This window comes from Nycticebus coucang, chromosome 13, assembly GCF_027406575.1.
Source record: "Nycticebus coucang isolate mNycCou1 chromosome 13, mNycCou1.pri, whole genome shotgun sequence".
Classification (NCBI taxonomy): Eukaryota; Metazoa; Chordata; class Mammalia; order Primates; family Lorisidae; genus Nycticebus; species Nycticebus coucang.
In genome coordinates, this window is record NC_069792.1 from 15,288,910 (window position 1) to 15,312,642 (window position 23,733).

The 23,733-nt window shown below is 40.0% G+C and overlaps 1 protein-coding gene across 2 annotated transcripts in view; it reads right to left on the reverse strand.

Annotated features, from left to right (window-relative positions):
- LOC128563930 (cytochrome P450 7B1) overlaps positions 1 to 23,733 on the reverse strand; it is a 186,707-nt gene that overhangs the window by 60,363 nt on the left and 102,611 nt on the right. The gene's annotated exons all lie outside the window — the stretch shown is intronic.

Sequence of the window (23,733 nt, forward strand, 5' to 3'; positions counted from 1 at the left end):
GACCCAGAGAGGGCAGGAGAAAGCCGTCTCCCTGGGGCGTTAGTTACTGTTCATTATGAAAAATCTACCTGACATAGACTACCAGAACAGACCCTCAAATAAGTCTCTTCCCATTCTCCCTCTTACAAGGATCTTCCCTTCTCTGAATTCCTACTACTCTTTGTTTTCTTTGAAATTGATGTTGTATCACCTGTTTTAGCCCTGAACGATACACTGCCCAGTGCTGTGACATAACTATCTCTTTGTGAGAGGTGTGTCTTCCCATCCATATCATAAGCGTAAGGAAGGCAAGGCTGTACCTTACTGAGACCTTACAAGGTCTGTGCAGTGAGTTAATTAATATGTAGCCAATAAATATTATGGCAATCTACCATGCGCCAGGACTATCCTAAAAACGAGAAATTACCTTTAATAATATGGGTGGGCCTCATCGAATCAGTTTAAAGGCCTTAAAATCAAAACCAAGTTTTCCCTGAGAAAGTAGAAAATCTGCCTCAAGACTGCAACGTCAACTGTTCCCTGAGAGTCTAGCCTGCTGGCTGCCCTGTAGATTTTGGACTTGACAGCTCCTACAATCCTTTGAGCCAACTCCTTAAAATGAATCATAGATACTACGATATGTGTGTACCTCTTATTGGTTCTGTTTCTCTGGAAAACCCAGACTGGTATAAGAGATGGGCAAGACGTAAGCTTCTGCTATCATGGAGCTTACATTCCTCTGGGGAAAATTAAAAACCACTCAGACATGTCACTAATCAAAAGACATACAGAGAGTGATAAAACTATGGTAGAAAATAAAACAAGGCAAGTATGATTGCATGTGGCTAGTGAAGTGGGTGGTCTGGGAAGCTTCTCTGAAGCAGTGTCATTTTAAGCAGGGTTGGCATTCTCATTACTCTTTCTGTTCCTTTCACAGATCTTATATGCGGTCATTTACATAGTATGCACTTACTAGGTTATTTTGAATAAATAATGAATAGATTAATAATATGATCGCATGGAAGATTAGCCATTCTAATTTTAGGTAACTAAAAAACAAGCCAAGTTGAAGACCTTAATGAGACAAAAGTCTTTCTTCCAAGCTGAAATTATACCAACCTGGAGCTGGAGGCTCTTATTTCTGGCTTGATTAATGAGTGGAGGTGACCAACGAAGTCGCTGTAGGTATGTGATTGCTTTACCTGCACTCATTGGGAAACAATACAGACCTGACACAGTGGGCAGGGGAAGCACAAAACAGGACAAATACCCCCTTCTGAACCTATTCTGTCCCCCCTTTATCTTCTTTCCTTTAAAGCACAAACACACCCACCCCCTACACCCACCAGAATTGATGGGTTATTCATGAGAGAGAAAAGATACTGTATTCTATCTTTCTTTTCTGTGATGCTTATGATCTGACTAATCACATTTACTGATCTGTATTACTGGACGAGGGGGTGTGTATGTGTGAGGGGAAAAGAGGAGAGAAAGTTGCAGTCCCTCTAACCCTGAATCTGAGAGATGTCCTTCCTGTCCATCACCCCGTGTCAAGGAGGGACGATGTGGGCCAAGCCACCTTTTAGACAGGGCAGCTGAAGCAGCTCTTCCTCCCGAGGAGCACCAATGCTTGCAGCTTCTGTTCTGGGGGGCAGGTAAGCTGTCAGCTGACTTCTGAGTGAGACCCCGTGAGCGTATTAGAGCTAAAGACCACGTGGGGGTGAAAGTAGGATGGTCTCAAACTAGTGAGCCCCCTTTGGTTTGTTCTTTGCCAGTGTTTCTGGCAAAGGTTTTCAAGCGATAGGTAAGAATTGGTGTTAAATTTGGCTTAAAAACATATTTGTTCTGTTCATTTGAGTTTCATGAGTATCCATTATGAATAGAGTAGTCATGTCCAAAGTGAAGGGAGAAAATAAAAAAGCAAATGAGATATAATAGCAAAATTAGAATGTCAACTCCAGAAGCTATACAGGGTAGCCATAAAGTTCGTGTGCAATTTAAAATAGATGACTATTTTAAAGTGGCTAGTAAACTGGGTGCAGTGAATGAAAATAGACAACTATTTTAAATTGCACATGAACTTTATGGCCACCCTGTATATAAGACAGACTCAGAGGCATCTCTAATTTACATCTCAACAGGAATCATCCAGGCTCCCCACGGCTCAAAATCTAGGTGCCTGGAGAAAATCAACCCATGAAAAGTCATTCCATAATAGACTACCTAGTAAGTGGGGCAGGGTAAGGTGCTGGCCTCCGTAAAGGGTCAACAACTGGTTCTGATTAGGTTGTCATGAGAATGAAATAAGTATAGCCGAAGAACGACAGTAAAGTTCACCTCGAATTTAAATTATTAAGCTCCAATCTAAGTTCTGACATTGGTAGAAGAGTCAGCCAATAGAAGATGGAAGCTGAGGCAAGAATCCCTGGAGCCCAGCAGACTGAGGTTGCTGTGAACTGGGCTGAGGCCACAGCACTCTCTCAGTGCAACAGAGTTTCACTGTGTCTCTTAAAAAAAAAAAAAAGTGTTTCTGGTTGAGATATGTCTTAAAACAATGATTCCACCTTTGGGAAGAGATAAGCTGAGTAAGGGAGGCCTGTGCTGTCAGTCTTTTCCCAAGCTGTCACTCTGAGACCCCTTCCATTCTTGAGTTGTGGTGCAGAAAGTGTGAGCAGGTACTTTTCAAGCAGACTCTGCTAGGCAGTAGAGGCTGACCAGAACAGGGAGTGTGTGCAGAGATAAGAGGCAGTGCTAAAGACTTAATTAACACCTTTGCTCTGAGAAACAAAATACTTTGCCCAACAGGCTTGAACGAGGATTTCCACCACAGCAGGCCTCTGTGTCCGGGTGGCTTCCCAAGCAAGAGACTTGACATATTTTTGAGCAAAGAATAAAGGAAAGGCCATGCTAAGTCAAGAAGAGATAATAAGTCTCATTTAGAGTTCAGAATTACAGACTTTTAGAATTAAAATGGACCACAGACATAACTTAGTTCTTTCCCTTCATTATTTCAATAATGACCTTGCGGCCCAAAGAGGAACCCATTTCGCCTGCAGGTGGCCCACCCTTCTTCCACCATGAGCATGTACTTCTGATCTTCAGGAGGAGGCTACCCAAGCTCATCCAGGGGTTAGAGACCATTGTACAGAGCTTGCCCAGTGCCTGTTTTTCAATGATAGTGCAGGAAACCATTTATGAATGAAACCCTGCCTCTGTGCATATCATGTGTCAGCCTGCTGTGGTCCCAGCTACTCGCACTGATCCAAGACATGTAAATGATTATAAGGCCAGTGTCGGCCACCACCATTTATTGTGGGGTTACAATACGCTAAGCACTGTGGTGGGGATTTATAGGCAGCAGCTCAGCGAAGGATATTAGGTAATAGGTCAGTCAGTAGGGCTTGTCTGTGACCCAACACTCCTGTTGACCCCCTCTGTGTAGACCCTTCTGTGGAGCACTGCACATCTCCTCCCTGCCCCAAACTACCTACCTCGCCTCCCCTTTCACTCCAGTATCTTGGAGTTTCTCTACCTTTTACGGGTGCTGTTATCCCAGACGAGTGTTACGGTGCCATACCCTGACCCTGTTCTGATTCTCTGTCACCTGGTTTTGAAATGGATTTGCTTGGACAACCTTATTGTGCACAATGACTATTCTGTGCCTCTAATCCTAGACCTTGATCAAATTCCCCTTGGCTTTCAACTCTGTTCAGGAAGCGAAATGCCTTTGCCATATCCCTGTTTGAACTTGACTGCAGGTGGCTTCCTGTCGCCTCCATCCTCTCTCGATTCCTTTTCCTTTACAGATTTTCCTCTGTGGACCAGGCAGTTAATATGCTGAGGCCTTCAGCACGTGCTCCCTTGCTCCGGTCTCGGTCACCCTTCTCTCTGTGTGACTGCCACATTCACATATAGCCACTACCTGGGAGTTAGTCATAACAATGTGTGTCTGAATTTTTGTAATTCTTCCCATTGTAAGTCAGGTGGGGGAGCCAAGGCAGAAACATAACTCAAACAAACCAGTATTTTGAAAAAAATTATGGCCGATAGGTAATTCATGATTCTATTAATTGTTTATTCTTTCCTGCTCTGGGTGAGATATTAGCCACCATTGAGTCTTTAACCGTAATAAATGAGCAGATAAGGTGACAGTAGAAACAGGCCCTTGATTAAAAATCTATGCCACGCAAACCTGCAAATTGGATAATCAAAGTAGACCGGATCGAGTTTCTCAGCAAATGTAAACATCGCCACACACCTCTCACAGAGTAAATAGCCACAGTCTAAAGGGACGGAGCTAGGTGATGATTGGAAAAGGACAAAATACGCTTTAAAATGATGATTATATCTGATAGCCTCCTAAATCCTGAAAAATAGCCTAAAATATCTGACCTTGAAGAAGAGCGAACGGCGAGCTCTGCTGCTCCCTTTCACCCCTTTCCTCTGCTTGCCCCTCTGGAACTGAGCAAGGTTTTAGTACCTTGTTGACAGAGCCAAGAAGTGAATGATCGACACTAATGGGATTTTTAATCTTCGACCTAATTAACTTAGTTAAAATTAAGGCTTACTAGGAAGAATCAGCACAAAGAAATTAATTACAGCAATGGAATTTTTGCTGGATTTAACAGCTGAGTACCGACTATATCTATAATGCACAGAGACAGATATTTTCAATTCATTTCCATTTTTCTCTCATTGATTTGGTGTTTTCATTTTAAAGACAGCCTATGTTCCCAGAGCTGAGAGTGCGTACCTTTGCCATTGGCACAGGACCACCCTCTACTGTAGAGGGGAATTACCTTGTCTGTCAATGCCTCTGTATCCTTGAATTTGGTCTGCCTGGTGCCCGGCAAGAGGTCTGGCGTATGGCAAGTTTTACACATGTTTCTTGAGAGAATGCATGCAGGAATGAGTGAATAATGATAATGATAACTTTGAATACTTGATGGTAATAGAGTAGTAGCTTTGTAATAGGGGTAGCATTGATGCTCTGGCTTATTTTCCCAACCTTGTGATTATTACATGAAAAAAAGGCAAAGACAAAGGGAATGGGTCATATTTTTCCTTGAAAAAATTAAGCAAGCTGATGTTTACAACATCCTGTAGTGCACAAAAAGATTTTTCAGAGCTCTGAGCACACCCACTACCAGTTAAAATCGATGTATCCCTGAGGTGTTCTTAATGAAAAATAAAGCAATACTTTTGTTTTAGATCATAGATGAATGAAATATTTTGGATGACTCAGCTTTGTACAACTGTCACTATTACAAAATGTTCCGGGTAGTAATATTTGTAAATTTTTATCACGATTCTTTGGCTCAATAACATTGCACATCCCAATTAAAGATTTTTTTTTTATGACTTTGGGTAATCACCATGAATAGCCATTATTAAGTTATATGTCATGAAGTTAAGTTTCACAGGGTTGCAAATTAGAAAATATTTCTTGTTTCCTTTCATGAACCATGGTGTTCTGCATAGAAGTGAAATATGGAGATCCACCAGTTACACAGCAGGCCCCTTCTGACATATCCAGACTCAGCTACATACGTTCATTTCAAGAGTAAGGTCTTAAATGTTTGGAAAGATCCAGACTTACATTGAATGTAATTCATTTATTTCTCTTAGTCCATCCACACAGCCCTTTGCTTAAACAGCAGATTCAAAATAAATCATTCTGTGTCATCCCCAAGAATTTTTATTTATGTTTAAAATTTAAAACAATAAAATGGTACGAATTGCAAGGAGTGATATTTTTATGTGGTAAATGCAAATTTTAGTCCATGCATGAAATATTTTACTGATTTTGAATAACACCTGTAAAATTGAAATTTCTTCTTTACTAATTTCAAAAATAAAATAATAGGAAAAGTACTTATTGCTAAATGTTTCATGATTGTCACTAAATGATTTTGTCATATATAAGTATTAAAAATCTGCTCTAGATATTCAGCATACCAGCTTCAACACTAGAACAAAAGGGTTGAAATGGGGAGCGTAAGACCAAGAAGTGAGAATGTGGCAGTTCCTTAAAGGATGCCACCGAAATTCCAGGTTTAATCTTAGGGTTACTCACAATATTGCATACCTAGGTCCTAATTAAGGGCTGATACATTTCTCCTTTTGTACACGGCTCCAAGGCCAGCCCCTAGACGTTCTGTGTGCTTCTATCAATACATCTGAGGATGGCACATCACAGGGAGAACTCTAACCAGATTAGAATTACTCAGCATATTAAAGCCTAAACTTGGGGCTTCTTGAAAGCAGGCACTCTATGTTTAATTTCTCAGCCCTCCAAATGGCAGGTTGACTTTTAGTGCATGGAGGAATCTCTGTACTGTTTTCCGTAGGAGTTGTACTAGTTCACATTCTGACCAATATTGTATATACATTCCCTTTTCACCACATTTCACTCCATGCGGGGGACAGCTAAGGTGTTGAGAGCATCAAAAGAATGAACAAATAAATGAATTTCAAAAAAAATAATTTATCCAATTAATCTATTGCTTGTCTCCAGTTTTATGTGAATTTTTTCTGAACCACTCATATTTATGGGGCACCTACTCTATGGTGGTACTATTTCAAGCATTGAGAATACAATCATTAAACAGGACAAGGGGCTTTAGTCATGAGAATAGTCCTTTTGGATGGCTGGATAACATGACATAATATCTATCTGTCTGTCTATCTATCTATCTATCTATCTATCTATCCATCTATCTATCTATCTAACTATCTATTTTTGAAACAGAGTCTCACTTTATCACCCTCAGTGTGTCACAGCTCATAGCAACCTTAAACTCTTGGGCTCAAGTGATACTTAGCCTCCCAAGTAGCTGGGACTACAGGCACCTGTCACAACCACCAACTATCTTTTAAAGACAGGGTCTTGCTCTTACTCAGGCTGGTCTCAAATCCATGAGCTCAGGCAATCCACCTGCCTCAGCCTCCCAGAGTGCTAAGATTACAGGCATGAGCCACCATGCTTGGCCTGACATAATATCTTTTAAAAAAAATTAATCAACTATTTTATTTACTGTTTTGTTTTCAATATGATACTGGATTTTCATTTTGCTATTCACGTTTTTTAAATTTTATTTCAATAGATTTAGGGGGTACAAATGAGTTTTTGTTACATGGATGAATTATATAATCATCAGATCAGGGCTTTTAGTTTACCCATTATCCAAATAGTATCTACTGAATCTGATAGGTAACTTTTCATCTCTCATGCCTCCCTGAGTCTCCAGTGTCTATTATACCACTCCGTGTGACCTTGTGTACCCTATAACTTAGTTCCCACTTATAGATGAGAACATGCAGTATTCATTTTTTCTCCCTGGGGTATTTTACTTAGTATAATGACCTCCTGTTCCAGTCAAGTTGCCCCAGAAGACATTATTTCTTCCTTTTTAATGGCTGAGTAGTATTCCAGGTGTCTATGTGAGTGTGTGAGTGTATGTGTGTGTATACATGTACACATACACACATGCCCCCACCCAACCTTTTCTTTATTCACTCATGAGTTGATAGGCATTCAGGCTGATTCCAAATCTTCGCAATATTTGTGAACTGTGCTACAATAAACATATGCATGCGTGTGTCTTTTTGATTTAGTGACTTCTTTTCCTTGGGGTATATACCCTGTAGTGGGATTCCTGGATCAGAAGGCTGGTCAATTTTAGTTCTCTGAAGAATCTCCATACTGTTTTCCATCGTAGCTGTACTGTAGTTTACATTTTGACCACTAGTGCACATGGATTCCCTTTTCACCACATTTATGCCAACATCTATTGTTGGTTGTCTTTTTCACAATGGCCATTCTGACAGGGTTAAGGTGGTATCTGACAGTGCTTTTAATTTTTATTTCCCTGATCATTAGTGATGTTGAGCATTTTTTCAAAAGTTCGTTAGCCATTTTTCTTCTTTTGAAAAATTCACGATGTAACATCTCGTGCATGAGCATACCCACGCGCACCTGCCTGGCCGATCACTTGCGAAATATGGACTAAAGGGAATTCTCCTTTGAATCATACTGAGTGACCTGCATTTTGTACAGTGTGAGACCATCTGATGCAAAAGCTCTGAAAAAGCTCTTCGTAGACTCATGGTTGAATTGACATTTTGTCTTACTAATTATGTGGGGCAGTCGCTTTAGGTTGGGACTCTTAAATTTACCACCTGGCATGACGTAAACCCTCAATAAATATTTATCAAATGAATTAATCGTATACATATAATACCCACAATGGGTAATTTGTGATACGTTAATAATATATAAAATTCTCAGTAATATATTCTCGATTGCAACTTGATTTTGCTCACACTCTTAATTCGGTATTAAATGGTCGTTTGCTCCCATTTTCTTTGACTAGTTCACAGCATTAAAACCCTGCTTTCTTTCATCCCCCCAAGCTTTCGATTTAAATATGCTGACAGAAATTCCTATTAATTCCATTCCAAGTATTTGCACAGTACTGATCCACCGCAGCCCTCTGCTAATGATGCATCTGTCATTTTATTGACACCCCTAAAAACAGCTTTATTCTCTTTTCTAATTAAGAGACAAAACTGGCATTGTCAGCTGATGAACCAACATTTGGGGGCTTTTGTTCTAATGTAAAAGGCAACACATTATGATGCTAACACAAAAAACTCAGGAATGTTAACAGAAAAGCCCACTAGACAAAATATATTTACATGTACAATTTGAATTAAGCTTGTTATAAGCCTAATAGTCAGACAATATTTTGAGTTACAGGGAAAAAATATACACTGTGGCAAAATGTATTCAAAACAAAAAGTGCTGCTTCCTATCCTAACTAGGATTGAAATTCAGAAAAAAAAACAGTCTCACATGCTCACCAATCAAAATCTCCTAAGGAAAAAACCTAACCTTATTAAAGCTGGCCAAAATGCTATGCTGGAATACAAGTTGTCATAGAGCTATTAGCAACCTTCACATAACAGCTAAAAGTTCTTACAGAATAAACACAGAAATGAGGCAAATAGCATATTTTTAAAAGCTGGGGGGAAAAAAAACCCAATGATTTCCTAATGATTACATTAGCTAATTCCCAGAGAATCACATACAAGTGGAGGAGTAACAGCTCGCCAGAACATTCTCAAGCAACTGAGGACAGCCCATAAAAGCTCTATTTCCATCCCATTAAAAATCTAATCTAAAATCATTGCATGTCAGAAAATTCAGGATTCATCAAAATATTCCCAAAGGTAATGTGATAGAAGGAATGCATAAGAAGTAACCAGGCTCCTTGATTTCTTTATATAGAAATGTATTTTAGGATCAATTAATACATTTTAAAATAAACTAAAAGACCTGGTCTGCCCAATGAGATCATCGTCATAAAGCAGCCAGTCCAGCACACGATACTGACAATGCGAGCTGCAGTTATTACTGTTACTTTTATTGCAGTGTCAGAATCAGCTCATGGCCTTTCATGGTTCTCTCCCAAGGACCTCAGAAAAATTTCTTGGTGCTTACACCACAATTCTAGTGGATTTAGTTTCTGTCTGTCTCGCTGGATGCTTTTGGTCTGGTTTGGCTCTGCAGTTTCAGAGCAATTAGCTCTCACCTCTCTGCCTTGTCTATCTTGCTGTTATTTTCCATTTCACCCCAACTAGTTTTTGTATCACTTTCAGGATGGGGACTATGGGCCAGCCCCGCCACACACATAGCTCATAGTCGTGCTCAAATCCTGCTTGTTGAGAAACAGAGTTTGGGTACACTGTGAGTGAATATCCTTTCCCCTGGCCTGCTGTCTGCCCACACCAGGGTTGAGACTCTACGGACTGCTCTGCCTTAAGCCCCAAAAGAGTCAGACACTGATGCTCCACTTAAAGGGACAAATAGGTCCTTGTAGACATTAGTCTATCTAGCTGATTTACGTAGCATCAATTCTTGATCCCTAGAAAAGTCATTAGAACAAAAGATAACTATCCTGACTGAAAACCTCCTTTTTTCTGTATATAATAAAACTAATTTAATAGTTACAAATAAAATGCTGGCTCATCTCTGTCATGACGCCACGGACACCTCTGGGATCTAATGAGCACCAGTGCCTCCATCCTCATGGGAGCTGCCACAGGCTGGAGAAACCAGCACAAGGGGGTAATTGGTCCAAGATGGGCACCTCACTCGTGCTAAGCAAGCAGAGGTTTTTCTTCTGGAATATTTTGAGCAGTCAAGAGGTAGGATACATGTGGTGATACTGACAGCAGAGCAAAACAACATCTATAGTCAGTCTGCGGTCACTCGGCTGCTGCTAGAGCGATCATTCTTCCCATACAGAAGTAAAGAGGAAAATAACTGCTTTGAGGTAGAGACTATACAGGGACAGCGAAGTCTGGGGGTCACAGGTAGCTGGTGTTTCAGAAGTGATCCTATCCATCCGGAATGAGAACTGTATAGGCCTTTCGTATCCCAAGAAATTGGAATTCTTATAGAATTTGAGAAAACTGCTTTTGTTAACCAGAGCAGCAGTTGTGCGTGTGTGTGTGTGTGTGTGTGTGTGTGTGTGTGTAGAGAGAGAGAGAGAGAGACAGAAAGAAGCAAAATAGGTTCTGAAAAGCAAGACATAAAAACGGCAACTGGGCAAGAGATCCTTAAAAATACATTTGGTTGTACATAATGACATTCCTTGTATATTTTGAGTTTCTAGTGGGCAGGAGAGGTAAAATTTGTGATTCAAGACTTGGGAAACTTTCATAACCTTTTTGTTACAATTCAGTTCATTAAGACAGTCAAACTTTGTAAGCTATCTTGATAGTCAAGCCTTTTTCCACATTCATATATCCATCCATTGATTCATGCATTCACTCAACAGTCAGCGTGAAGGACAGAGTTGACCCTAACCAGTCTCTTCTTTGAGACCTACTTATACAGCTTATTCCCAGAAGTCAGTAGACAGGGATTTCCATCATCACTACTTGATTGGCCAGTCACTGGAATATAAACAGAAAACAGTGGGGAAGTGGGGAAGCCCTTTGTAGAAAGGAAGACTTTGTGAGTCTATAAATACACACTTGGCAATAAGCAAACATCTCTTAAACTTGACCACCTCCCCTGGCTTCCAAGCCCCATAAAAATCAAGGCTTCTTCTGCGAGATTTGTGTCATGAAAATAGAAGGAAATAACCTTTAAAAATATTTTCTTGCCTTTGAAAAGTTTTTTTTTCTTTTTTTTGCTATAAGTTAAATATGATTCTTTTAAAAAATTGGGGCAAAAGACTCAACTTGGTGAATCCTAGCAGACATGCCTTGTGTGTGTTTTTTTTTTAATTAGAAATTACTGTACATTGTTCCCCGTGATTGCATTAACATACACAGCTATGATTTAATAAAAAAAGAAGAAATTATCATGTGCTTTTCCACATCGTTTCTTGCCTAGAATTAATTTATAATTCTACTTTTTAAAACTTTACTTAAAAGGGAAGAGAGAAAATCTTTCCCCTTGATGTTTTCTCTATAACAGTAAAAATTTTATTCTCCATCAGGAAAACCAGCCCATCATTTCCCAGGCCTCTGTGGTCATCTGCTTTTAACATGTTCTGTCATCATACTTCTGTTTTTCTCTCCAATGCTTATTTTGGTCCATCTCCCCAGTTAAGCCTTCCTTTAAAAACTCTCACATTCCTGATATGTCACTTTTGGCTGTCCCAGATGATAGCTCCACTGGGCTCTTGCCTTCTTGTTTAAGGGAAATGTGACAGTCCCCACCCAGCCCAGGTCTGGGATTGGAGGAGAGTGGTCCCAAATTTCTACTTTTAGAATAAGGATCAGGCCTTAGGTGTCCTGCAGCAACCAGGGCTTTGTTTCATTTAGAAATAAAGGTGTCCATGACTTGTAAGAATTCATAAGCAACCACTTAATGTGTACTTTGAAACTTAAAAACAGAAAATAGGGCGGCGCCTGTGGTTCAAAGGAGTAGGACGCTGGCCCCATATGCCAGAGGTGGCGGGTTCAAACCCAGCCCTGGCCATAAACTGCAAAGAAAAAACAAAACAAAACAAACAAACAAAAAAAAAAACAGAAAATAAAGGTGGTGTCAGTTGTCAGTGATACAAATTTCAGATATTTGAGGCAGAAATATGGTTCCAATGAAGCGCACGATATAGCAATAAAAAGACCCAGTTGATCCTGATTGTAACATGCTTTTATCTTTCTTCCCCTGGCTTTTAAAATCAAAATTTGAAACAACAGTTAGCGATGTTTCCTTCAGCACCCCTCCATTGCCATTTTCCAAAGGAATCCCAGGCCCCCGGGTGGTCATGCTTTTCACCTCTGTCCTGCTGCACCCCCAAACACCTGGGCCCACTCTTCCTGATTCAGAAAGATGTCACTTAACACCCGCTCTACCCTCCAAAAGTTTTTTTTTTTTTTTTCCCAATTTTCTCAGTGGAAATGATTTGAAACATTTAGAGAAAAGTAATGTGATGGTTTCAATCTATGCCTTAAATATGAGTTTTACCATGTTTGTGGACACCAATGATTAGACAGTAAATCAGCAATGAAAACATTTCTAATTATGAAGGAAAAGACCCTCTTCCTTCTCTCTTTTGCACATGACCTTTTTCAGTGGGAATGGAATCAGAATGTCAATACTACCTCACCTTCTCTGGGTAGGTTCCCTCACTCGTCAGTTATTCTTTCCACAACCTTGCTGAGTGGGTATTTCCATGTGCCATATACTGTAAGTCGCAGTGGGGGAAAGAAGTTGAAAAGACAGGGCCCTCCTTTTGCAGCAGCAGCCTCTTAGAGGCTCTGTATCTATCAAAGATAGAAAAATTAGCTGGGTGTTGTGGTGTGAGCTTCTAGTCCCAGCTACTCAGGAGGTTGAGGCAGGAGGATCGTTTGAATCCAGGAGTTTGAGGTTGTTGTGATGTCACTGCATTCTACCTGGGGAGAGAGAGTCAGACTCTGTCTCAAGAAAAGAAAGAGAAGAGAGAGGAAGGAAGAGAAGAGAAGGGAAGGGAAGAAGGAAAAGAAAGAAAAAAAGAGAAGAAAACCAGGAAAGGAAAGGAAAAAGTATTCATATTTTTAAAGTCCTTATAACAATGCCTGGTACATGAATGATAAGCCCTATGGTTTTTTTAAATAATTAAATAAATTAATGAACTCTCTAAGTAGCAGAATAATTCTAAAATATAATTTATTTATACAATAAATCTATATTGAGTAGATTTATATTTGTAAATGTGTAAAGCCATAATCCGCATTCAAAAACATTTCTTCCCAGTCCAAAGATGATCTCCTTCAAAAGTACCTACAAATGCCACCTTGAAAGCTCTTGCCAGGAAGGTACCCCAGGTGTTCAACAAGTGTTTGGTGATAGATTGAATGAATGTATTCCATGAGTCATTAAGAAAGGCAGATTAAAACCACATAGAGATACCACTTCACACCACTAGGTTGGCTGTTATCGATAAGACAGACCATGACAAGTATTGGCAAAGACACACAAATCAGAGCCCTTGTTCTCATATACGGAATATAAATGGTGCATGCACTGTGGAAAAGAGCCTGGTAGGTCCTCAAAAATTTAAATACTATATTACCAAATGGCCCAACAATTCCACATCTAGGTATATACCTGAGAGAAGGAAAATATACTCATGTGATAACAGCTCTGATGGCATTCCAGAAAAAGAGCTCCACGATTTCTTTGAAGGATGGACTGATGAGGCACTGACATTGGTGCAGAGCTTCCCAGGGGGAGTACCTTGAAGGTGACTATAGTCTTAATTTGCAATGACATATGTAGCACTTTTCTAAGGTGAGTTTGCAAACTTATTTGTCACCCTTCCTACATCCATACAAAAACTTGCCCACAAAGTTAATATTTGCATTATTCATAATAGCCAAATATGGAAGCAATCAAAACATACATTAAAAAACAGTATGTAAACAAACCTTGTACATCCACACAATAGGGTATTATTCAACCACAAATGGGAATGAACTACCCATGCTTGTTATAACATTTGAAATGTTTTATTATGCTGAGGGAAAGCAGTGTGTCACAAAGGAGCATAGACTGTATGATTCCATATATATTAAGTATCCAGAATAGGCAAAATCCATGGAGAAAGAAAGCAAATTAGTGATTAGCAAAGGATGAGGGGAGGCAGGAAAGAGGAGTGACTGCTAGCAGGGTTATAGGGGTGATGAAAATGTCCTAGAATTAGATAGTGGTAGTGATTTCACAGCCTCATAAATACACAAAAAACTGATGATTTTTACACTTGAAAAAATGAATTCTACGTTGTAGAAATTATATCTCAATTAAGAAAATTTTTAAATGTCCCAAACAAAAAGTGGAACGGGATCTAAAATTATGTGGCCTATCACAGGCACTCAAGAAATGTAAACATTTTTCTTTTTTGAAAAAGTTACTCCTTCATTGTCAATTTCAAATATACACAATTAATTGTATGTTAAAAAATTACTTCTTGGGCAATTCAAAGTTTTTCCAAGTATTTTTCAAGTATATGTTACTCTGGATAGTTGGGAAAACAACTCCACCTGCTTTCAGCATTGTGAAAAGAGCAGTGATAATAAAAGCCTGACTCGATAATGGTAGGTAGTTTCTGTAGACATGGTATTCCTCGCACTCAGGGGATCTACCCAAATCATGAGCATAAGGCAGTGGAAATGCAGGTCCAACAGCTTCAGGTCATGTTTCCTTTCCAAGCTATCTCCTAGATTTGTAGGGTTCTCTATATCATGATACATATAAACACATTTAGTATCAGGTAAATAGTCAGCCAGCATAAAACTCACTTCCTGACTCAGAAGAGCCCTGGGGAGAATGTGGATGTCTGCAGGTAAAACCCAATGTTCAGGCTGGGCCATTGCACCTGCAAAGGTTCCGCAGCAACTTCTACAAGCCCACTTCCACTGCTTTGTCTCCACCATCTCTCCAGGCAAAGCTGTAGAGACTCGGGTGCTGTGGTGACTAAAATTAATACATAAAAAGCATGTTTTGGGTGGCACCTGTGGCTCAGTGAGTAGGGTGCCAGCCCCATATACCAAGAGTGGCAGGTTCGAACCCGGCCCAAGCCGAACTGCAACCAAAAAAACAGCCTGGCATTGTGGCGGGCATCTATAGTCCCAGCTACTCGGGAGGCTGAGGCAAGAGAATTGCCTAAGCCCAGGAACTAGAGGTTGCTGTAAGCTGTGTGATGCCACAGCACTCTCAGCACTCTACAGAGGGCAATAAAGCATAGAGACAGAGTCTCCTACAAAAAAAAAAAACAAAAGCATTTTTTATTTATTTATTTATTTTTGAGACAGTCTTACTCTGTCACCTTGGGTTAAAAATGCCATAGCATCATCATAGCTCACAGCAACCTCAGTTTCTTGGTCTCAAGTGATCCTCTTGCCTCGGCCTCCCACGTGGCTTGGTCTACAGGCACCTGCCATGATGCCTGCTAGTTTTTCTATTTTTTAGTAGAGACAATGTGTGGTCTTGGTCTCAGGCTGGTCTCAAACTCTTGAGCTCAAGCAATCCACCCACCTCAGAATCCCAGAGTGCTAGGATTTCAGGTGTGAGTTACCACCCCCAGCCCCAAAAAAGCATTTAAAACTAGCTTCAGAAGATTTTCTATTTCAAGCTCCTTCTTCCTTCCGTTTTCCTCCCTCCTTTCTTTCTTTTCTTTCACTTATATATTTGGCAATAAACATTTCTATGATGTAGACTAAGTTGACAATTGACAATAGCCTAAATGACACGAACATTTATCAAAGTTGTATATTTTGCTGAAATGTCTGAATTTTCTCATTTATCAATATAAATAGGTAATGGAGTTGAGGGACAGGATATTAAATGGGCTTAGTGATCACTTATCAGCTGTTGCAAAAGCTCTGAAATAAAGGACGAGAGAAGCCACTGTCCCAGGTACAATTCCAAATACTGAAGATACATTGAATGGAAAAGGAAGCACCTACAAAGAGTTTACACTTTGTTTTTCATGAGTCCAACTTTGGCTGAAGTGAACATTTCTTGGGTTCTGATTCTCTAGACACTAATGCTAAATATTGCTGATTCAAAAATAAACTCTGAAGTGTCTGCCATGAAGGTTAAATTTCCTTTCATTTCTTTCCTACTGTTAGTTCTATGAAACAGATGTATCTAAGTTTTTTATCTTCAAAAATATTTGTTTCCATATATATAGCATATTTTTTGAGCTCAATTCTTTAAAATCTATATAAACATCAACCTTTAAAATATAATGTCTTCTGGAAGCTCATTATTTAAAGGAATAATGAAGGAAATACTTATGTAAATTTAAAACACTCATAACTGAATTGTAAATTCAGATTTTATTATTTCTAGGTTTTTTTCTTAAAAACAGGAGAGAGACATATTAATGACTGCATTCGCTCACAAATTCATCCACACACACTGGTCCTACTTTATTGACAGGAACTCCAAGGGCCTCTCTTAGATACTGGCACACTTGCAGGCACATATGAAAAATGATATTATTCCCCAATTGTAAAAAAAAATACATTCCTGCTTTTGCACTGTAATTCATAAATTAAATCATTCCACACCGAAACCCCCTTGTTTCCACAGGAAGAAGGAAGACCGCATGGCTGGGATTGGCTCCTGGACAGTGTAACTTCCCATGTAATCCATGGTCCCAAAAAGAAATAACCAACCAAACCAAAAGGACAACAGCATGTTCACACAATAAATTTTTTTTGAGACTGTGAGGTCATGGCTCATAGCAACCTCAAACTTGTGGGCTAAATTGATCCTCTTGCCTCAGCCTCCTGAGTAGCTGAGACCACAGGCACCCACCAAAACACCCGGCTAGTTTTTCTATTTTTTTACTAGGGATGGTGTCTCACTTTTGCTTAGGCTGATCTTGAACTCCTGAGCTCAAGCAATCCACCCACTTCGGCCTCCCAGAGTGCTAGGATTATAGGCATGAGCCACTATGCCCACCCCACAACTTATATACAACTTTTAACTCACTAATAGGCCAGCAAATAGTTATTTGATTCTAAGTTCCAGTTGGCATCTCTACTCTTTGGAAGATATCTCAACCAAAATGCAGCTGTGTACTTACTATGATAAAATATACTATGTGTTCTCCTTATAAGTAAGGAGAACTATGTTTTGATGTAATACTCTTTTTTCCTAATTCTAAAAGAATATCCCACGGCCAGATTTTCTTTAAAATAAATCAACTATTTGATGCTAACATGTTCCCAAATTTATAATGAAATACCCATCTGGAAGTCTGAGGTGGAAGGATAGCTCGAGCCCACGAGATCAAGGATTGTGCCACTGTACTCTCAGAGCCTGGGGGACAGAGCAACACCTGTGTCAAAAAAAAAAAAATCCAATTTAAACAGTAATGAACAGAGGGTGGAGCAAGATGGCGGCCAAGTAACAGCTTCCCTGCAACTGGGAATGGTGAGTCTGGGGAGATAAGACTCCAGGCATCTCTGGCTGGTGGGATCTGCCTATAATCATCCCTTTGAGGATACAGGGAGTCAGCAAGGACTTCTGGACCCCAAGAAGAGGACAAAAACAGTGGAAAACTGGCAAGTGGTTGCATGTGTTCAATTGACCTAGTCCCGCCGGCAGCCGTAAGTACAAGCAGCAGTGAGACTGCAAACCAGAAAGGCCTTACCTATGAACTGTTTCAGTGCTTTTTGACTTGGCACTCAGTTGAACTGCCTTGGGAGAGCTTGAGCAGGAGTGCGGAGAACTTCAGGCATTGTCTAGGGCCCCAGACTGAGCCACTGAGCCGGACAGAGCTAATAGTGTTTGGCTGTGGGCTGCAGCGAGCCATTGTGAGAGAACTGCCCCAGCAAGCACTGCACTCAGGGTCACAGAGCAAGGGTCGGGCGGGAGCTAGTAACCTAGTGACTGAATAGCCTAAAGGCGGGGACTGAGCTGCCTTACAGTCTTAACCCTCAGGAGTAGAGTCAGACGAGTTTTAGAACACTGGATCACCGGGCTGTTGCCCTGGGTAGAGTGCTGTGGCGTCAAAGCTCATAGAAACCTCAAACTCCTGGGCTTAGTGCTGCCTGTACCTCCATAAGAGATGTGCCGCGACTCCCGACCCACGGCCCCACCCATTGGGCCTCCACATGCCCTGACCAGGAACTGCAGAAGCTGCACAACACCGCATCCACTCTCCTGTACCCTCCCTCCCCCCACACTGGCCCGCTTGTCTGGCCAGGGACTCTGGTAGCCAGGTGCACTCCGGAACCCTCCCTGCCTCTGCCCAGAGCCCTTCTCCTGGCTAGAGACTGCTGGAGACTTGGGCTCCCTGTGCCAAAGTCACTGGGTGCCAGGCACTCACAAAACCATGCGGACCACCTCCCGCCCTGTTGCTGGATCCTGGTGTGTCACGCTCCGGAGTTGCTTCCACAACCAGAACTCCCTGGATGGGGCAGCCCCAGAGGAACTACACAGGGTCACTCCCTACAAAGATCCAGCAACAATAGAGTGATCCCGCTGGGGTCTACTCTTGGAGAGACACCTCCCCAACTCTGAGAATGGCCAGAGGCAATGGTGAAAAACAATCATGAGGCGAAATGAACAGAAAAACTACGGCAATATGAATAATCAGAGTAGATCAACTCCCCCAAGGATCAATGGGACAGACACAGCACAAGATTTTATGCACAAACAAATAGCTGAGATGCCAGAAATCGAATTCAGAACCTGGATAGCAAATAAGATTGAATTAGAATTCCAAGCAGTAACCCAAAAGATATCTCAAGAATTCAACAAATTCAAAAACCAATGACCAAAGATTTTGACACATTGAGACAAGAAGTTGCAGCCCCCAAAGATATGAGAAACACAGTAGAATCCCCCAGCAACAGAATGGAGCAAGCAGAAGAAAGGATGTCTGACATTGGAGACAAAGCTTTCAAACGCTCCCAAACTCTCAAAGAGGAAGAGAAATGGAGGGCAAAAACAAATCACTCTCTCAGAGAGCTCTGGAATAATTCAAAGAAAACCAATATTCGTCTTATATTGAAAGCGATATAAGTGATCCCTGAAAGCGATGAAGTGGCTTCACAAGGCACAGAGTCTCTTCTCCTTGAGATTATGAAGAACTCTCCAGACATGCCAAGAGATTCTGAAATTCAGATAACAGACAGTTAACTCCAGCATGACTCAACCCAAAGAAGACATCCCCCAGACACATCATAATCAATTTCACTAAAGTTAATATGAAGGAGAAAATTCTGAAAGCAGCCAGACGAAAGAAAACCATCACCTTCAAGGGAAAGAATATTAGAATAACTGCAGATCTCTCTGCTGAAACCTTTCAAGCTAGAAGAGATGGTCATTGACTTTTAATCTCCAAAAACCAAATAACTTTCAACCCAGGATCCTATACCCAGCTAAACTGAGTTTCATTTATGATGGAGAAATTAAATACTTCAATGACGTTCACATGTTGAAGAAATTTGTCATAACTAAACAAGCTCTCCAGGATATTCTCAGACCTATCCTCCATAAACACCACCATAATCCTCCACCACAAAAGTAAAGCCACCCAGAAAATTTTGCTCAAATTCCAACTTCCACAGTTGCAAAAGGATTAAAAATGTCCACCGGACTCTCAAAAGGCTTATCAATATTCTCAATTAATGTGGTTTATATTGTCCTCTAAAGAGGCACAGGTTGGCTGACTGGATACAAAAACTCAAGCCAGATATCTGCTGCATACAAGAATCACATCTTACATTAAAAGACAAATATAGACTCAAGGTGAAGGGATGGTCATCTATACTCCAGGCAAATCGAAAACAGAAAAAAGCAGGCATTGCAATCCTATTCGCAGATGCAATAGGCTTTAAACCAACTGAAAAAGGAAGGATAAGGATGGACACTTCATATTTGTTAAAGGTAATACTCAATATGATGAGATTTCAATTATTAATCCCAACCACAACGCACCTCAATTTATAAGAGAAACTCTAACAGACATGAGCAACTTGATTTCCTCCAGTTTCATAGTAGTTGGAAATGTTAACACCCCTTTAGCAGTGCTGGATAGATCCTCCAAAAAGAAGATAAGCAACGAAATTTTAGATTTAAACTTAAACATTCAACATCTGGACTTAACAGACATCTACAGAACATTTCATCCCAACAAAACTGAATACGCATTCTTCTCATTGGCCCACGGAACATACTCCAAAATCGACCACATCCTAGGCCACAAATATAACCACAGCAAATTTAAAAAAATAGAAATTATTCCTTGCATCTTCTCAGACCATCATGGAATAAAAGTTGAACTCAATAAGAACAGGAACCTCCATACCCATACAAAACCATGGAAGCTAAAAAACCTTATGCTGAAGGATAGATGGGTTATAGACAAGATTAAGAAGGAAATCACCAAATTTTTGGAACAAAACAAAAGTCAGGACACGAATTATCAGAACCTCTGGGACACTGCAAAGGCAGTCCTAAGAGGGAAATTTATAGCACTGCAAGCCTTCCTCAAGAAAACAGAAAGAGAGGAAGTTAATAACTTAACGGGACATCACAAGCAACTGGAGAAGGAAGAACACTCCAACCCCAAACCCAGCAGAAGAAAAGAAATAACCAAAATCAGAGCAGAATTAAATGAAATTGAAAACAAAAGAATTATACAACAGATCAATAAATCCAAAAGTTGGTTTTTTTGAAAAGGTCAATAAAATAGATAAACCTTTGACCAACCTAACCAGGAAAAAAAGAGTAAAATCTCTAATTTCATCAATCAGAAATGTTAACAATGAAATAACAACAGACCCCTCAGAAATTCAAAAAATCCTTAACAAATACTACAAGAAACTCTACTCTCAGAAATATGAAAATCTGAAAGAAATCAACCAATACCTGGAAGTATGCCACCTACCAAAACTTAGCCAGAATGAAGTGGAAATGTTGAACAGGCCTATATCAAGTTCTGAAATAGCATCAACTATACAAAATCTCCCTAAAAGGAAAAGCCCAGGACCAGATGGCTTTACGTCAGAATTCTACCACACCTTTAAAGAAGAACTAGTACCTATATTACTAAACCTACTCCAAAATATAGAAAAAGAAGGAATATTACCCAACACATTCTACGAAGCAAACATCACCTTGATCCCCAAACCAGGGAAAGACCCAACAAGAAAAGAAAATTATAGACCAATATCACTAATGAATATTGATGCAAAAATACTCAATAAGATCCTGACAAACAGAATCCAACAACACATCAAAAAAATTATACACCACAACCAAGTGGGATTTATCCCAGGGGTCTCAAGGCTGGTTCAATATACATAAATCTATAAATGTAATTCAGCACATAAACAAACTAAAAAATGAGGACCATATGATTCTCTCAATTGATGCAGAAAAGTTTTTGATAATATCCAGCATCCCTTCATGATCAGAACACTTAAGAAAATTGGTATAAAAGGGACATTTCTTAAACTAATAGAGGCCATCTACAGCAAACCCACAGCCAGTATCGTATTGAATGGAGTTAAATTGAAATCATTTCCACTTAGATCAGGAACCAGGCAAGGTTGCCCATTGTCTCCATTGCTCTTTGACATTGTAATGGAACTTTTAGCCATTGCAATTAGGGAAGAAAAAGGCGATCAAGGGTATCCACATAGGGTCAGAAGAGATCAAACTTTCGTTCTTTGCAGATGATATGATCGTATATCTGGAAAATACTAGGGATTCTACTACAAAACTTTTAGAAGTGATCAAGGAATACAGCAATGTCTCAGGCTACAAAATCAACACCCATAAATCTGTAGCCTTTATATATACCAACAATAACCAAGCTGAAAAAACAGTCAAGGACTCTATTCCTTTCACAGTAGTGCCAAAGAAGATGAAATATTTGGGAGTATACCTAACAAAGGACGTGAAAGAGCTCTACAAAGAGAACTATGAAACTTTAAGAAAAGAAATAGCTGAAGATGTTAATAAACGGAAAAACATACCATGCTCATGGCTGGGAAGAATCAACATTGTTAAAATGTTTATACTACCCAAAGCAATACATAATTTCAATGCAATTCCTATTTACGCTCCATTGTCATGTTTTAAAGATCTTGAAAAAATAATACTTCGTTTTATATGGAATCAGAAAAAAACCTTGAATAGCTAAAACATTACTCAACAATAAAAACACAGCAGGAGGAATCAGGAACAGACTTGAGACTGTACTATAAATTGATAGTGATCAAAACAGCATGGTATTGGCACAAAAACAGAGAAGTAGATGTCTGGAACAGAATAGAGAACCAAGAGATGAATCCAGCTACTTACCGTTATTTGATCTTCAACAAGTCAATTAAAAACATTCAGTGGGGTAAAGATTCCCTATTTAACAAATGGTGCTGGGTGAACTGGCTGGCAACCTGTAGAATACTGAAACTGGACCCACACCTTTCACCATTAACTAAGATAGACTCTCACTGGATAAAAGATTTAAACTTAAGACATGAAACTATTAAAATACTTGAAGAAACTGCAGGGAAAACTCTAGAAGGAATCGGCCTGGGTGAATATTTTATGAGGAGGACTTCCCAGGCAATTGAAGCAGTATCAAAAATACACTACTGGGACCTGATCAAACTAAAAAGCTTTTGCACAGCCAAGAACATAGTAAGTAAAGCAAGCAGACAGCCCTCAAAATGGGAGAAAATACTTGCAGGTTATACCTCCAATAAAGGTTTAATAACCAGAATCCACAGAGAACTCAAATGTATTAGTAAGAAAAGAACACGTGATCCCATCTCAGGGTGGGCAAGGGACTTGAAGAGAAATTTCTCTAAAGAAGACGGACGCACAATCTACAAACACATGAAAAAAAGCTCATCATCCTTAATCATCAGAGAAATGCAAATCAAAACTACTTGACCCCAGTAAGAGTAGCCCACATAACAAAATCCCAAGACCAGAGATGTTGGCGTGGATGTGGAGAAAAGGGCACACTTCTACACTGCTGGTGGGAATGCACACTAATACGTTCCTTCTGGAAGGATGTTTGGAGAATACTTAGAGACCTAAAAATGGACCTGCCATTTGATCCTATAATTCTTTTACTAGTTTTATACCCAAAAGACCAAAAATCACAATATAACAAAGACATCTGTACCAGAATGTTTATTGCAGCCCAATTCATAATCGCTAAGTCATGGAAGAAGCCCAAGTGCCCATCGACCCACAAATGGACTAGCAAATTGTGGTACATGTATACCATGGAATATTATGCAGCTTTAAAGAAAGATGGAGACTTTACCTCTTTCATGTTTACATGGATGGGGCTGGAATATATTCTTCTTAGCAAAGTATCTCAGGAATGGAAGAAAAATATCCAATGTATTCAGCCCTACTATGAAGCTAAATTGTGGCTTTCACATGAAGGTTATAGCCCAACTATGGCACAAGACTATGGGGAAGGGGCCAAGGAAGGGGAAGGGAGGGCGGAGGTTATGGTGGAGGGAGGGTGATGGGTGGGCCCACACCTACAGTGCATCTTGGAATGGGTACAGGCTAAACTTACTAAAGACAGAATACAAATGTCTACATACAATAACTAGGAAAATACCATGAAGGCTGCGTTGAACAGTTTGATGGGAATGTTTCAGATTGTATATGAAACCAGCACATCGTAGCCCTTGATTGCACTAATGTACACAGCTAAGATTTAACGATAAAAAAAAAAAAGTAATGAGCAAACC